The sequence below is a fragment of the Sciurus carolinensis genome, chromosome 3, assembly GCF_902686445.1.
Source record: "Sciurus carolinensis chromosome 3, mSciCar1.2, whole genome shotgun sequence".
NCBI lineage: Eukaryota > Metazoa > Chordata > Mammalia > Rodentia > Sciuridae > Sciurus > Sciurus carolinensis.
In genome coordinates, this window is record NC_062215.1 from 32161854 (window position 1) to 32179644 (window position 17791).

Sequence of the window (17791 nt, forward strand, 5' to 3'; positions counted from 1 at the left end):
GCTGAAGGTTAGGAAACAGTTACTGAAGGGCTTGGTGCGAGGAAACAGAGGTGGCTCCCTCCTCTGGGTGTAGAGGTGTTTTTTTTTTTTTTTTTTTTGGTAACTCAGAAGAGTATAGAGCCAGGGGATCAATGTTCCCTTTTCCTGCTCACTGTTTCTTAAGGTCAGGAGAAGATTAAAGTTCAGGGGGCTATGGGATGGTTCCTGGCAAACAGAAGCCAGGACTCAAGGGGTGGGACTACAGTTATCTCAAACACACATGCACTTCCCGCCCCCGTGACTGAACACACACACACCAACCTTGCCATGGAGGTGGAAGGGAAATGGAGGGAAGAATGTGATTCTAGGGTCCTCTGGCTCCTGAGTCTCTACCAGAATGCAAATCACAGAGCTGTCCACAGTCCATTTGGCAGTAATGGTGTCAGGATTCCCAGAGTAGATGACCCTCACCCCCCACCCCCCATGTGGCCATGTGGCCTTGGCAGGAGAGAGGTCACTGTGCACAGCCCACTGGCCCCCAGCTGTGCTCCCCTCTCCTGAAGCTGAGCCGTCGGAGAGCAGCTAATCAAGTGTTGCGCATCTTGCCCTGGCCTTTTCACGTTTGGACGGTTTTGATTACACCAGTTTCCTTTGTGTTGCTGGGAACTGGGATCCATCACTGTGTCCGAGCTGGTTCCTGGAGAGGATGTTTTACTAACTCAGATACTTAGGTGCATTGTCTGGGGCCTGGAATTTCTCATTTTTCTTCTTCTTCTTTTAAAAGTGTTTTAAAGGTTTTTTGGGGACTGTGTAGATTTATAGCTGGGTGTCTGCCTCCACGTAGCGGGCTCTGCCTTGGCGTGTTTACGGCTGCCAGGCGACCGTGGAGGGTGTGCAGAGGCCTTTTCATTTAACCAGTTCCTGGGGAATGAGCATTAGGTCGACTCCGGCAATCTGGAATGAAGACACGGTGGTCATTTTGTTCTCTGGGTCCACGTGAATGTGTGGAAGATAGACAGCGCCTGCTGTGGTCCACCTGCCTGGCCCTGAACAGTGTAGAAGGGAGACCTTGGGGCTCCTTTTATCGAATGCCTCTCCATACTTAAGAGCTCTGCTAGCACATGTTTGTGGAGCGCATTAGTGTTTCTTTACAGATAGTTACTTGGCTGGAGTAAAAAAAAAAAAAAAAAAAAAAAAAAAATTCTAAAATTAATCTGTGGGGAGTCTTTGTGCATCTAAAATCAGATAGAGATGGAGGAAAGTGTTTTTGAAATTTTAGGGAAAGACAGTGGGGCAATAGGAGTTGACTTTGCAAAGCCATTTGTATTACACATCTTCCTGCTGCACATTTATTCTGCGCTTGTGGGATGAATTTAGTAACCGGCATTGGATTTAGTTACAGTGACCATTTATTTATCATCTACACTGTGCCCCACTAGCCTCTTTGGCATATGTTATTTAATTTAGCCCTAATGGGAACCTTGTGTGGTAGGCTAATTATTATATCTACATTTTATAGTGGATTGAATTCTACATTCTATTAGAACTTAAGCTCCAGCGCCTAGCACTTAATGTGTCTGTGGAGTGAATACATTAGGAAAGTTAGGTTAAGTAAAATGTAATCATTAGTGAGTGTAGGGAGAGAGTTAAATCTGGAGAGGGCCTGATGGAGCTTCACCATTAAGGTGACCTTGGATCTGCCAGGGAGACTAAGGGATGGGTGAGAAGGGAGGTGGACAATAAGGAACAAGAGGGGGTACCACCTGCTAATGAGAGGATCTTGGAACTTGGAAAGTGTGGACACTGGTAGGATCTTTATAGAATATCCTCACATATATTATTTCATCTAATCCCCCAGTCATCTGAAAAGAGATGAAAAATGGTAAATCATAGCTTTAGACACTTGAAACCACTGCATGGTACTCCGAGGAGGAAGGTGATTGACAGTATGCGGTTGCTAGGACAACATCTTGAAACTGTGCAGAAAGTCCATTTTACAGCTCCAGTTTGGGTTGTGTTAACATATGTACATCCTGGGAGCCACTAAGCCAAGCCGGAGCTCCCTGGAGTCCGGGAACCTCCATCCCTCACGGTCATCATGCTCTCAGATTCATGAGAGTGCAGTGGTGAGGGATTTGGAATTCTGATCCAGCACCTCCCAGAGCAGAGGAAAAACCAGACCTAAGGAGATGAGTCCCGTCCAGGACCACACCTACAGTTAGACACCGATGTTATATTTCCAGTACCTTTTATACTCCTGCAAGTCACTGGTATTACTCAGCTGATCTCCTGTTGGAGGTGGCTTAGTTCATTTCGTTCACATAGCTAACATGCCAGGAGTCCTGGTGATGACTGATCCAGGCAGTCAGGGGCCCTGTGCTGCGGCATCTTGTGTCCAGTTGTGATAGATACAGAGGGCATGTTTGATTATTATTTGTCACCCCAACTGGTGAGACCCTGCACCCACAGAATTTTTCAGTTTTTTATTTTGATGTTAAAACAACACACACAGCCTAAATTCAGCCTTCAAAGAATGATGCTTATTTCCTTAGTTTTTGGACACCATGTGTGGGACTCTTGGTCCTTGCTCTGAGCAGTGTTATCTTTGTGTGGAAACTGATGGGATCCCCAGATGTGGGCATATTTGCTCATTTTTGCATGCACTGAGTGTTCAGCATGGACTCAATTGCGCCGACCCTGTGCTCTGCATGGCAGAGGATGCCAGGAGTCAGGAGTGACATCTGGAGGAAGACGCGTGGGTGGTGAGGAGTGAGTGCCCTGAGGATATGGATGCAGTCTTAGAGGATTTCAGAAGAGGGAGAAGTCGTTCCCTGCTGGGACACCAAGTAGATATTTTGAACTTTGGAGAAGGTTGTGGGACCTTGGAGATTGTGGGAAACTTAGGAGCCGAGAGGAATTCCAGGAGAAAGGACTTTTTTGAACAAAGGTGTGGAGACCTGCAGATTAGTGGGTTTGAGTCAAGATGCATTACACAAAACCCAGAGGGGAAGGAGCACAGGACAGAGCTTGCAGGCTGGTCCCTGCATGCTCAGTGTTCTGTTTGCAGACAGCACCAGAATGGTGGAGGCCAGGGAGTCAACACTTAGTTTTGAATTATGTGTGCAATTCTTGATAATAAGATTTTGTGACTATTTCTGGGCAGCAGTTTTTAGGCATGTAGCTCTCTTTTGTTTGTTTTTCTGAAGTTTACAACAGCTCGATATGGGGTTGTTCTCTGTATCCTAGTCATATCAGAATGAAACTGGCTTATGGCCACTGAAGTCCTGAAGTCCCCTCTGCCTGTAGGAAGTTCAAGCTTCTAGGTGGCAGACTGAATGCCTAAGATATGCAGAGTGACAGCATCCTGGACCATGCAGCTTACTCAGATCTAAAATTGCCTTCCTGGAGAAACATGGAATGTGGCTTGCTTCAGTATCTTATCGAGCACTGCTTCAGATAACCTGGTTAACTTGTGCTCCTCTCTTGTCATTTTTTGCAGATGGTCACAAGAACAAAGAAAATATTTGTAGGCGGACTATCTGCGAACACAGTAGTGGAAGATGTAAAGCAATATTTTGAGCAGTTTGGCAAGGTAAGCACTGCATGGGGTTGGATATTACACGCCAGAGATAGCCTTGAGTGGTCCTTGGGAGTGGCCACTGTGCCCTTGCCTCTACTATAGCTATGTTCTGAAGACCCTTGTCTTTGAACTTGGCCATCATGATTTAAGTGAAATTCTGCAGGAGCCACAATGGAAGAGTCTTCTCGAGGTCAGCACAGAGCCCCACGTACCTGCAGGAGCAGTCGGAGTGGCCTTTCAGTGTGGTTTTGCAGGCATTTGCTGTGCCCACGTGGGACCTGGATCCGGGAGGGATGCAGGGCTGTGAGTCACAGAGCGGGGGCTTCCTCCTTCTGTGCCTTTCTGGCAAAGGCATTGAGAGATGATGCTCCCTGGGGCCCTTGGCAGCAGAACTCTCCCTGTTAAATGCCCAAGGAGACTTGGAAGAGATGCCAGCCCACACCTGTCAGCATTCTCTGACCTGAGTGCCTGTGAGACAGCAGCAAAATGGTGGCCTGCGCTCTGCTCCTGGAGCAGGCTGGGGTCAAGATCCCCAAAGCACCTGAGAAACAGAGTGAAAAGGTGCACATGTGACAGGTGGAGAATCAGACAGACAGACAGACAGACAAGATGAGCATTCAAGGGTCATGTTCTCATGCCTCTTCCTAGTTGGTTGGGGGAGTCAGTGAATGAGTTCCTCAGATGACCCTGTTGCCCCAGGGGTCTCTTGAATAGTGTCCCTCCTCTGGCACCTGTGGAAGTGTCAGGTCCCAGGAGACTGGCAGGTGAGTGACTGAGCTGGCCTTCTGCTTCCTGCAACTCTGAGTCACTGTGGATATTGTCATGGGAGGCCAGGTGTGTGACCTTCTCCTGCATAGGCCTGCCTCTTCCCTGTAAAAGGGCTGACCTAGCGGAGCTGCCATGGCATTCTGGGAGGACGCGGTGGCCCTTCTAACCTCCATCCCTCATTTACTCTCACGATGACTATTCTACTTGCCATGGGCAGGACATGGGCACTGTTGCCCACTGGCCAGCCTTGAAGGTTCTGTGCTTTTTATTTGTTTGCCCAAGGCAATGGCTATGACTCCATTCCCAGGTGAGGGCCATGACCTTTAGTTAGCCTGGAAATGGAGATTTTCCTCCTCTGGTGTTAATCAATTTCTGCATGGATGGAGACCAAGCAATAAGGAGAAACCAGCCTCTTCCAGCCCTGACGTGCATTTGAAATGGCACTGAATTGACCATCCAGGTGGGTTTTGAAAGAGGCCTTCCCCACACCCTTTCTGGCATTGCTACTTGGGGGCTGATTTGTTCTGGCTGGTTCTAGGAATAGCTAAGTGTGTTGGTGACCACACATGTTACAGTACTTCTCCCCACTAGACTGATTTAAAGCACCAAGGGGGATTTGTCCATCACTTGGCCCCATCCTGCCTATGGAGAGGGATTGGAAGTAATTAAATGAGACAAGTCCATTTTGCATGATGGAAAGCTCTGGAGGATGAGCCCTCTTTGCTGCCTTTCTGCCTTTAAAACAAGTCCGGGGTAGTGTTTGCAAACACGAGGTGGGATTTCTTTGTCGAGCTATAACCTGCCTTGGAATCTCATGGGCCTGCAGGTGTCAGGGAAGTTGGCGCTGCCCAGATGGGTGTTTAGAGTGTTCCAGACAGGCTTATACTTGCCAGCACACGGTACCTCTCTGCACGTCCCTAATGCTCAGTTTCTTCTTCACTTTGTTCTCTTTGGTTCTTCCTTTCTCTCTTTCTGTTGTTTTTCATTAACACTTATAATTGTGACTCAGTATGCCAGCGGTGGGGGAGCTCTGCGGCCGTGGCCATGCCCGTGGCAGCTTCCATCGCCGCACTGAGAACAGTTATTCTTTTGTCTGGGAAGTAGTCACAGACCATCTTCCCTGGCATAGCACTCTCTGGGTCTGATGCTGCCCAGTTAATTCTGCAGTAAGGTTTGTGGATTCCGGCAGGATGTAGAAACTTATCAAGTGTTTCATTAAAGGACTAAGGAGGCTTTCGAATGTATCAGAATCATAACAGTCTCCGCTCACATGTTAGTAGCTTGTTTTGTGTATATGCTCTGCGTATTATCTGGGTCTGTCTTCAGAAGAGCTCATTTCTCCTTTGCTGGTGGCTAATATTACATCTCTGGCCCCTTGGGCAGGACTCACCACCTCTCAGGATTCGGGTGTAATTCATTTGAATCCAGAATGATCAAAGTAGGGAGAGTCTGCTGCTAGGCCTTAAGGGCCACGAGTAAATCCAGCAACTGCGAAAGAAGGTAACAGATAAATTGAGAAACTGACTCTGCCTCTTGGAAGTTTATATTCTGATTGAAGGAAGCAGGACACACATTCACCCGAAGTATGCCCACATTCCTGCATGAACATGGGCGTGCATGCACACGTGAAGTTGTTTTGGGCCACCTTCAAACCAATTGCAAATTAGTGAGGTGTGATTTTATTATTGATAATGAGTGCTTATTAAGTGTTGGATTCTGGGGCAGGTCATTCACTTATATTATCTTGTTGAGTTTTTCTTTGGGAGGTTGGTGGTTGTATTCTCATGTTGCAGATTGTTAAATGGGGTCTTGGTGGGATTTTGTTTTTGACTCGGGTCATAACCTTCCTGAGAGGTAGAGGTTGGGTGGAGACCCTCTGTCCCTAGGCATGTCTGACAGTAGAACCTGAACTCTGCTGATCAGACCTCAGGCAAAACTTAGGGCAGGGAGGCTGCCAAGGAGATGAAAAGGCAGCGTCACTTCGTCAGGCTGAGGTCTGTGGATATTCATCGGTGTCACCCAGCCCATTTGGTGAGGGTGGACAGTCAAGGTCAGGCAGGGTAAGTCTCAGCAAGGTCACCCAGGTGAAGCAGTGTAAGAGCCAGAATTCCTCTTCCACCAAGTCCAGAACTTTCGTCCCTCCACAGGCTCCGTGCAAGATGTGCCACTTTTTAGGTTTCTCTGGCCGTCATTCCTCTCCCCTCTTCCTCTTCCCATCCTGCCCGAGGTGGCAGCTGCTCCAACTGTTTATTTCAGGTGGCAGTCAAGATGGGTAAGACTGCTGTCAAGGGGCTGAGCTCGGGGAGTTTAAATATGTCATTATTGTGAGTGGAGTGGATCCAGAATGACACACCGAGAGCTCTAAATAACTCAAATTGGAGGCTTCCTTTTGTGCTGTTTCCCACCTTCCTTCCAGAATATTTACCCCCTCAGGTTGGAGACATCGTTACTTGTTACATTTAAGGTGAGCTTGAAGTGTGACCATTGGCATAAGGACTGTGTTCACCTAGATGGCTGTCCTTCACTTTGGGTAGCTGTTCTGGTGCCGTCCTAGGAGAAAGGTCAAGTAGAAGGCATTCCAGGCCTCTGCCCTGGACCCGACAGTGGGATGACACCCACATGACACCTTGACAGGTTATTTCTTTGTTGACCTCGGTTCCTGTTCTGAAGGAAGGGGTTGAAAAACTTGTGAAGGACTGGAGAGTAAATATTTTTGGCTTAGGAAACCATCTGGTCCTTGTTGTAGCTACTCACTCCTGCTGTCCTAGGGTGAAAACAGCTGTAGCCAACAAGTAATCTGTTGGATGTGGTTGTCTTCCAATAAAACTTTATTTATAAAATCAGATAGAGGGTTGGGTTTGGCCTGTGGGCTGTAGTTTGCTGACCCCTGGGCTGAATTATTGCTAAGATTTTTTTAACCTTGAGGAGTCGGTAATATGGCAAGTTTAAATATTAATTAGGTTATAATTCAAAGTATTCTCAGATAGTAACAAAAACAATACATTATCAACAGTGGTGAGCATGGCATGTAATAAGCAAAACAGACTCAACCGTGTTAGAATTTATTTCCAGGCTTCGTGATACAAGGACAGTGAAGGGATTCTTTATTTGGAAAAAGCCACTATTTATAAACTGGAATCCTCATCCTATGAGTAAGACCCAGAAGAACTGTAAAGTACTTCCATCCCCCTGTTTCGTGTGCTAGATCCAAATCAACAAAACTCAGGATTGTGAGGTTCAGATTTTACTATGAAGATGCTTTTACTGGATATTAATGTTTCTGAATTAGAGCTACACATGCTTGGTGCTGAGCTTTTTAATGTGCTTTAAAATGTGCTTCTCAAAGATGCCAAGTGAGATAGGTGGCGTGTCTGCTATATCGGTGGTGAGAAGGGGGAGTTGTCCGAGGTCACTCAGCCCATGGTGGGTAGAACCCAGATGGTCACTCCTTTCTGTACAGCCTACCCTTTTCCTCTTTCCATTGTTTATAAAACCCGGGCTCCCACTTTGGCACCAAGCAGCCTCTCAAAGGGAGCGGCTTTTATTCATTTGTCAAAAACATTGATCTATAGTAATTTATTTAACTGCCTGGGGTTCTTAGTGGACGTTATCTATGATCATGATTTCGTATGTTCAGGAATGATGTATACGGGCCATTCCAAAAAATGGCAGGTAAATGATGCTCTGATGTGCCCAGGCAGACCCAGGCGATGAATCGGCCTGTTCTCCACGCAGAGCCACCTGGAAGAGCCCAGCCTGGTGATTAAAATGCACTGGATCAAAGAGACTCCATGTCCACTGGTTTACCCCTTCCCCCCTGAGGCCCCTCCTCCAGGTACCGGTGTCTTATATCCTCGCTTACAGGATTTTGGAGATCAGAAAGAGGACTTTACACCTAGTGAATCTCCGCCTCATCCCGGATGGAGTGGTTCTGCACCTTTTAGCTCTTCCCTGCCATGATAGGGCTGCCTGGGTGCTGGACCCGCTAGGTGTTGCCGCTTCATAGAGCCCCCTGTGAAAGCCAGGCAGCCCGCGTCGGAGGCTTCCAATTATACTTCACATGGCGAACTGTGTAATTAGTTTGGAAGACTTATGCTTAGTCATTGGTTTATCCTAATCGGCTTTGGCTTTCCCCAACAACAAAGTGAGCTTATTTTGCTAAGCTGAAACGACTCTGCACCCTTTGTCCTGCCTTTTATTGTCTCATTCCTTTCATTCTGTTTTACTGCCAGAGTTCTGTTTCATTAGGCCTACAAGTCATTTCCAATTCAGTGGGCTGCTACAATCCCGCCTTTATCACTGGCTGCTCTGGTTCCCATGTCCCTTCTGGGCCAGTGCCCGAGTTTGTGGTTGACATGAGGGCTTTAACCCCTTCCTGGGCCAGCCCTTCATGTGGTGATGGGAGAAAGGCCTGCAAGGCTGTGGCTCAGAATTTAATGGTTCTTCAGGTCTCACGGAAGGGCAGCTCTGAGGCAAAGAGGAGGAAGGGTCCTTGGACGCCTGTGTTGGACTTGGGTTGTGAGTGGGCCTGTGGAAGTTGAGCTTTGGGAAGTGGTGCTCGAAAACCTTTCGGAATAAAGAAAACTTGGAAACAAGAACAAATTGGCTTTTTAACATACGAGACCTACTCCTTTATTCCACTGGTGTGGGGGGCCCAGGGTGCGCATGCTCTGAGGGAGGGTAGGGGCCTATGATTTTCTAGCCACAGGTCTTAGGTACAGGTGCCATGGTGGCCTGTCCACAGCCCATACTCAGATACTCCTTTTGATACTGTATGTGTGAGGAGAGTAGTACCTAGAATAAAAGTATGAGAACGCCTTTGAAGTTGAAAGGCAAGAGATTTGTGAGAAAATAAATAAGCAAGTTACCGTACTCGCGAAAGTGGACTGTGATCCTGAGGTAGAATTTTAGCACTTCCAAATGTGCGTTGTAGATAAATGGAGCTCTGCGCTGTGTGTGGTTCTCTCACACGAGGCCTGGAAAACAAAGTTGTGTGTGTCTTTTGTGGGCATCAGCGCTCCCAGGAGGCCTTTGTCTTCTGAAGTGGTTTGTGCAGGTGGGTTGACTGGGAGGTGGACAGTTAGCTTGCCTGTCACCTGCTCGACCTCAGTCTCGAGAGTCTGCCTGTTCCTCAGACCTTCTTCAGTTACAGCCATACAGAGAACCAGGAAGGATCATTTTCCCCTCCCCAGCTGCGTATGCCAAAGGCTACTTGGGGTCCAATATTTTCTTCCTGTGATAACCCAGAATAAGGACAAACTTGCCCCATGTCTTACTCGTTCTGTCTGGTTCATGCCAACTCCTTCCTCTGGAAGTGTGTCAAATGAAGAGGGAACTTTACTTGCCCCCTGATGTGGGAAAAGTCCCCTTCAGCAGATAGGAGAATGCTGCCTCACCCACCTGCCTGCACCTCCTGGGCCAGGTGGCTCTAGCAAACTGGCATCACCCGCGAGGACCACGATCCCTGGGTTTTGCCGGGATATCCTTCTGCTGCTGAACGACTTCATGTTTTCCTTGTTAGCTCTGCCTCCCTAGACCGATTTCTGCTGCTGCTGAGTTAGAAATAGATTGAGCACCCTAACCTCACTTCTCCTAAATTTTCATATTTTTTTTTTTTTTCAAAAAGGAGTTCCTGAAATAGATAGTGGATTTCCAGGAAAACTTCCCATTTCCCTTGTAGTGTATAAAATATAGCCAGCTGTTGTTAGGCAAAAGCATCAGACATTATTATTGCTCTGTTAACAGTGTTTTAAAATATACAAATAGAAAAATAGGATGCCTTCTGGGTAGCAAGCTGGGAAAACTTTGAGATTATGCTAATCAAATGCCATGTTCATTTGCATAGTAGGTAGAGGAACAAGGCCCAAACTTTCCAGCATTGCTGTTTAACTGCATTCCCCTGTACGATTTAGATTTATTTAATTTTTTTCAGGCCCAAGAGGAGGGAGGCCCAGGGACAGGGGAGCCTTTGGGCGCAAAAGAGTTAATGAGGCCCCGGGCTGGTTAGGGGAGGGTGAAGGGGGGCCTGAAGGACTTCACGCTCACCTTCCCAGAGTCCTCCCGGAGGCCTCTGAAGAGGTCACTTACAATGGAGTTGTTAGCATGAGAAAAGAATACTCCCTCTCCCTGCTGTAGTCCAGTGGGAACTGAAAGTGTACCAGGAATCACGGTTCAGGCTTGTGCCAGTGGGTGCGAGGGGTGGTTCTTGTGGAAGAGAAAGCACAGTTCATTTAGACTTGGCATAGAAATGGAGCTCTGTTGTTTGGTGGAGTGAACATTGATATGGAGATTCCTGCCTGTCCGCCCCCGCCCTGTCAATAGGATACCCCATTACATGGGTCCGGGATGCTTTTCTCTTTTCTTCCCTTTTCCCTTCTTTTGTCCTCAGAGAAATAGTCTCTCTGTAGAACGGCCGGATTTGTCAAGTTACTGCCCTCTTAAATTTTTACAGCTCTGTATTTTCAGACTTGGTATTTGTGAATTAGCTCAAAGTGGGCTGCCAATCTGTGCTTTATTTACATTCGAAGCCATAATAGTGAGAGACCCAGAAAAAATGTTAATATGCAGGAAGAAGCAGGAGGGTTGAGTTTCTGACTGTTGCTAACCTCACCACTGCCTTTAAAACCAATCAGGAGGCACACGGCTGATATTTAATAGCTTTTAGCTGATTATTTTTCTTCTCCTCCTCTTTCTTTTCTATCCAAGTTGACCTGGGTGTACTTGAGCGGAAATGAAGTCATCCAAATGCTGAATTAGAATAATCACAGGCCTCTAAGAATGAAATAGAAGCAGAGATTAAATGGTGGAGGGAAAGCTGGCATTAATAAGCACCAGGAAAACTTTGCATAAAATAAATAGGAGATTGGAGAGATTGAATTTGTATATGCCGCTTCCATTTTCCCTCCATACTGTGTTTTCTTCCTAGAGTCGACTTTCTGACAAAGTGGGATTTGATTTGCCTTAAGGCCACAGACCTTCTGCAGCCTAGGTGATGGTCCTTTATGGGACATTTGTGTGTCTGTGGTGGTGCTTCCAGGTAGAAGGTTCATCTGGATAGAGGGTCTGTTGCCAGGAAGGGTTGATGATTGCTTTTTGCAAGTAGGGGGCTGTAGACAGGAACTGGAGAGAGGATAGGTAGCCAGTTTGTTTCGGCTTGACACAGAAATCAGACTCTGTTGTTTGGAGGCAATCTCGACATTATTGACGTGTTCCTGGTTGTAGGGACTTCTGCCTGCAACCTGGGCAGGGTAGGGGTGGGGTGACCAGTTGTCCTGGTATGCCTGGGACTTGAGGACTTGGAAATCAGAATGAATTGTCACCCCAAATAAAGGGAGGGGGGAAATCAAGACACCTGGTCTGATTCTTCATGCTCTAGGAGGGTCAGTACCTTCTGTGATCACCTTCAGGCAGATTTAAATATTCCTGTGTATTCCACTTCATACTTATTTGCATGCTGCCTTCCTGATTTAACCCAGTGATGGGAACAGGAGCTGGCTCAGGACCTGCTTGAGCACAGGCCAGTAGGCGTTAAGTGAGCAAGTGGCCCGGGAAGGCAGGGAGACCAGACCAGAGGGCCCCTCCCTGGGGCAAGCAGTGGCTTGCCACTGACTTGGAGGGTCGCACCCCTTTAGGAGTATTTCTCTGACTCTTGAAAATAAAAAATTGTGCCCCACTGTAGTGAAAAGTGAGCTTCTTGTAGTTAAGAGCAAAATAGGGATTTAATTAGATTTTAAAAATCCAGCAGAGTGGTTTGTTTACAGGAAGTCGGTTTTTAGGTGGTCTGTTGTAGAAGATGTAATTTGTGCAAGTGGATTAGTTGTAAATTAGAGATTTTTGGTTGTTGAGGTCGCTAACGGTCTTTTATAATTGGTGGCAGAGGTAAATATTTTCTGACTTGCTTACAGTGTGTTAGTATATGAAAAACCATTTTAATGTGCTTCTCACTTAAGGAAAAATAAATGAGAGTGTGGAATGATCAGAGACAGGCTTCCTGACCTTTTCCCAGCTTTCTTATGGAATGTCAGAAGGCGGTGGAAAGCCGCTGGGAGAGGAAGTGCTGGAGTCCTTTGCAAGGGAACTCGAGAGTCTTTGATATAGAGACAAGTATTTTTGATTTTAATCTTTTAAAAAGGCCATCCCATTTCTTTGATTAATAGATCTGTTTTGCTAGCCACCCCCCACAAAATAAAGAAATAAAGAAAAGGAGGATTGACATCTATGTTCAGGTTCAGGGATTCCTGTTAGACCTAGCCTTTCATGTGCCCTGTGTCTTATAATTGTCCCAATAGTCCTGTGAGATGCAAGGATTATCCCCATTTTCTAGGAAAAGAAGAGTGGAAGGGTGTAAAATGACTTGCTCAAGGCTCCTTGGCCAGATTAAAAGTGGGCCAAAAGGTTCCCACCTGCGCCATCTGGCAAGAAGTTCTGGGTTTGTTGCTCCACATGAGTTACTCATGCAAGGGCCCCCTCTGTTGGGTGTATGGGGTGCCCTGTCCGATAGTTTGCCGTGCTGTAGATTTGTTACGGCACATCTTCCAGAAAGGTGATTATTACTTTATGGCTATTTGTTTCAAACATGTTGTATAGAATAAGTAGGGACCAGAATATAAAACATGCATAATTCCTTTTGGAAAAATGAAACTTGTAGACATTTTGGGATAGCTGCTGACTGTTATCAGTCCCTGTACCTGGCCACCCTGGGCTGTCCTTTAATTTACTTGACCCTTAGGAGTATATGTGTAGAGAAGTTGAGAATTACTGCTGTTGATCATCTAGCTTAGGGGTTGGCAAACTTTTGTAAAGGGCCAAATGGTAACTATTTTAGTTTTGTGGCTCAGATGGTCTCTGACCTCTCAATTCTGCCATTGTATCACAGAAACCAAAGACAATATGAAAGTGAGTGGTTGTGCTGGGTTCCAATAAAACTTTATTGACAAAAATGAGGAGGCTGACAGATTTGATCTGTGGCCATGGTCTTGGTTCCATGGGTTAACACATTGCTTGGCAATAGGGACCTGGGTTGCTTATACCTACTACAGTCTGGTGTCAAATCCAGCTCATGTATTTACTAGCTCTGTAAACTTGAGTGGGTCTTTTCACTTGTTTCTACCTGTTTATTTGAAAAATGGGGATAATGATACTTAACACATAGAATTGTCACGAGGCATACATGAACTAATGCACCTATAGTTCTTAGTATCAGCCCAGAAACAGAATATATGCATAATACACACTAGAAGCATTAGCTGCTGCTGTTATTTTCCACCTTCGAGACCCCAGTCCTCTGATATTCTGGGATTGCCTCTCTAGTTCTGTCCATCAGGAGACCGCTTGCCAGCACAGCAACACTCACACAGACACACGCATGCACGCGTACATGCACGTACACACACACACACACACACACACACACACACACACAGACACGCTCACGCTCTTCTCTCTTTCCCATCTGTCCTTAGGTGAGCTTACTGCTCAGTTATTCTACCAACCCTGAGGGTGACAACCAACGGCATAGACTCAGTTTCGTGTAATCTTTTATAGGAAGTACCTCAAGGTTAATCTAGCCACCTAGATGTTTCCAGATTTGGAATTGATCTGGGTTGCTCCTGCTTTGATGGAAAATGTTGACCTGATGTGGCCAAAGGAACATTCTTCTGACTGGACCCTGTGGGTGAACTCTTCACTTTTTTGAATAATTAAACAAATTTTTGGGTGAAGGGTATTATCTGGAAATTGTCCCAGTATCACTTAGCTGATGTTTATTAAAGTACATTTAAATATATTGATCCACTACATGTGTTTATTGCATGTATTTTGCCTCGCGGGAGAACTTTTCACATCCTCATTTAAGTTTTCTTTCTTTTTCCTTTTACATATGATACTCATAAGCCTAGTTTTCCGGCTTCTCTTGAATTTATAGCAAAGATTAAGGGGTTGGAAGATGTTAATAAAGTCAGTGCAAAGCAGGAGGGAGAAAAACCTATAAAAGCAAAGAGCCTTCGATCTTCTACAGCTGCACATCGTGGGACCGTTCAGTGCAGGGAAGCAGCCATCCGTCCTCATTAGGCCCAGGAAGCACTGCCCCCGCAGCCTCACGCGTCACTCACGTGTTCACTGATTCATTCAGCAGATCTGGATTATCTTCTGAATGCCAGGCACTGAGCTAGGAGCCAGCAGCCCATCAGTAGATGAAGCAGACGAGGTCTGTACTTACCTATACTGTAAGTTTTAACCTGGGGTGGGATGGGAAGGACCAGCCCCGGGCAAGCATGTAAATAATAAAAATAATTACAAATTGTGTCATAAAGGTAAGAAAGGAGAGAAAAACAACAACAGCAGCAACAACACAGGTGCTGAGAGAATCCATAATGGGAACATGAAAGAGGGAATCAAGGAAAAAACTGAATGTGTGTAGTCTCTGTACCTCAGCTAGGCCGCACATGCCCCCAAGGTGGGGCTGGGTCCATTACTGGCCCGTAGTGCCAGGACAGCCCAGCACCTGGAAAAGGTGGATCCTCTGTGTCATAGGGGTAGGACTATGCCAGTCATTGGAGAAGGAGTTTCTTATGGTAAAATTCAGATTTTTCTATTTAAAATGGATCTTTAAGAGAATATGTTCAATTATATGGAACCCTTCCTTATGTGGAGCCAATTATTTCTTTGCTGCTCAGTGAAAGCACCCAGAAAACCACTCTGGACATGGGAACTCACAATATGAAATCACACAAGAGATTTTTTTAAGCAGAGTGTCTGCCCTTAAGGGCGGGAGAGACGGAGAGAAAACGGCGGGGGAGCTGTTCTTAAGTAGTGGAAACTCTTGGGCTAATAACAGTTGGACCAATGACTGATGAGGAAGTTTGCGGGCTAACACTCTAGGTCGTAAAATGGCGTGTGTGGGTGGAGGGCAGAATAATGGCAGCAGCAAAATGGCAGGGGAAAAATGGCTACAGCCTCGTTAGCCTGTTGTCCCTTCACTCAGGATAAATGAGGTATTTGGACCCCACAGCCAAAACTTCCTGGAACTCAGGTGATGTCTGGGCAGGGTGAGCTAGTCAGCAAGGCCCTTCCAGAGCAGGAGGATTCTCAGGCAGATCTTGGTCCAGAGAGTGGACACCCAGCTGTCCCAGAGAAGGGAAGTCTTTGAGGAGGGCTGACATCTGGTGTGTGTTTCATCTTCTCTACTCTTTATTCTGTCTTTGGTTTAAGGAAAGCCATGGACCTGCTGAGTGGAGGGTCTCACGATCTGTGGTTTTCAGAATCCAGTGGGAGTCTTGGTTCATCCAGGTTCATAGCTGTACACACACTCCAGGGTGGGCGTCCTGGCAGGCACTGGGTGCTTCTCCCTCAGACAGGTTGATCCAAAGACTGGGGAACAGAAATGGGTCCAGTAACTGTAAGCCAAAGGACTGACGTCTCTGACGCTGGAGATCTGGTGAACCAGGAGGATGCTTTAGTGGGTGTGTTTTCCCTTTCCAAAGTTGCCACTGCCAGACTCCAGGAATTGTTTGGATGACATGGGATGATGTTGAATACTTCTGGAACTCTGGGATCAGGTAGACCTGAGTGTGAATGTTTGAATCCAGATATCCCCATTTGCCATGAGCGTTGTGATTTTGCACTATTGATTTAACGTCCTGAGCCTCGTGTGTCTGTTACACAGGGCTACAATTTCATTTACTGGGGATATAGAAAGAGACAGTGTCTGCCACGTGGGTGCTCAATGATTATCTTCCTTCTTTCCTTATCTGCTTCTCTTTTGCTCTCTCTGTTTCTCTCACCTCCCGCCTCCAGGGACTTAACCACTGAGCCACATCCCCAGCCCTTTTATTTTGTATTTTGAGATGGAGTCTCACTGAGTTGCTCAGAGCCTCGCCAAGTTACTGAGACTGGCCTTGAACTTGCATTCCTCCTTGCCTCAGCCTCCCAAGTTGCTGGAATTAACAAGCCATTGCACCTGGCCCACGCCCTGTGTTTCTAAACTTTCAAATTCTTGGCTTCCATCAGGTTCACCCCCTGTGACAAACTCCCTACCTTCGTCTGCGCAAAGCACTTCCTTGTGCCAAATGAATGGGTTTCGAATTTTTAAGGGGTAGTTTCTTAGTTGTTCCCAGTCCCTGTCCCTGCTCCCCCACCATCAGCTCTCTGACAAATTCTGCATCTAAGATCCAGCTAGATTTAACCCAGCTGGAGCTCCTGGGGGGTGGGGGGAGGCCGATGGGAGGATTTGGCTTTTTCTCCTCTTATGCTAATGAAGTGAATATGGCAAGGAGTCACAATATTTTCTTTCCAGGCAAAGAAATGTTGTTGTAGGAGAAACAGCATGCAGGGGAAGCAAATGTGATCTCACTGGATTCTCTCGAGGGAAGAAGGGGACAAATTGTCAGCTTCTGTTGAGAAGATAATGCTCTCGCTATGATAAATGCCAAGTTTCTACAGAAAGCCACCATCTTTATGATGGTGTCCCCAAGTACTCAGTGCGGGCCTGGCAGCAGCAGCTTCTCCTCTGTACAGGAAAGCAGATATTTGTGGGGGGTTGGTTTGTTTGCAAGGAGGAATCAGTTTAAAGCAAATGAGACCATGCATTGAAATTGTTCTTTTAGGCAGCTTTATAAAGCTAACTGCCATGCTCCAGAGCTGCCTGCTCTTAAAACACACCTATGGGGAGATTTCCACCCTTGATAAATATTTCTTGCATATGACTTGGATTAAGGAGGCACATGAGACAGGAAAGCCGCATAAAATAATTTCCCCTCCCATAGGAAGTCGCTGCTGTAATTCCCTTGCAAGTGATTTCATAAGGCCTGTTCTGATAGAAGTTGCTGTTTGCTGGTGGGATGGGACTTTCTCAAAACTACTGGTAGCGTCTCTTCTTGCTTGGGTGTATTTGACACCACTCCCTCCAAGAGCTTCTGTTGGGAGTTGCTTTTTGTGGCGTGTTTTATGCTGATTCCCTTCAGCTGCTAGACCTTCAGCTTAGTGGGGGGAGTTACTGGAGAGGGTCAGGAGCTCTCAGGATGCTGGGGACCGTGGTAACAGCTGGAGAGAGAGGAGAGTGATCTCCACTGGTCATGTTGAAAGGCCCTGGGCTGGTTGGGTTGTCCACCCATCTATGCATTCAGTATCTCAGATCTAGGTATTAGGCATCATGCTGGGGTCACAGAGAGGAGTGAGGTGGGGTCCCTGCCCACAAGGGGCAGGCATGCAGGCAAGGAGTGGGAATTCCAGTGAACAGAATTGCAGTGCACTTTTAAGTGTAGAGAGGCCAGGGGAGGAACCTGACAGGGACTATAGTTTGCTGTGAGCTCCTCCCCTGAGCATCCCATCCTTTATACCTGCCATCTCCTCTGTTCCCTGAGGCAGCCATGGAAGGCGGGTCAGGCCCATCTTGAGCATCCATCTGGAAAAGGTGCTTGACACACATTTGTTCTGGGTTGCATTAGAGGTTGGTGTGGAGAGTAGGAG

General features: G+C 46.7%; 1 protein-coding gene across 1 annotated transcript in view; it reads left to right on the top strand.

Moving 5' to 3' along the window:
• Window positions 1-3480: 3480 nt before the first annotated feature.
• LOC124979001 (RNA-binding protein Musashi homolog 2) overlaps window positions 3481-17791 on the top strand; it is a 242505-nt gene continuing 228194 nt past the window's right edge. Inside the window, exon 1 of the mRNA XM_047543042.1 lies at window positions 3481-3571. The gene's annotated coding sequence lies outside the window, so the exon portion shown is untranslated. The remainder of the gene's footprint in view (window positions 3572-17791) is intronic.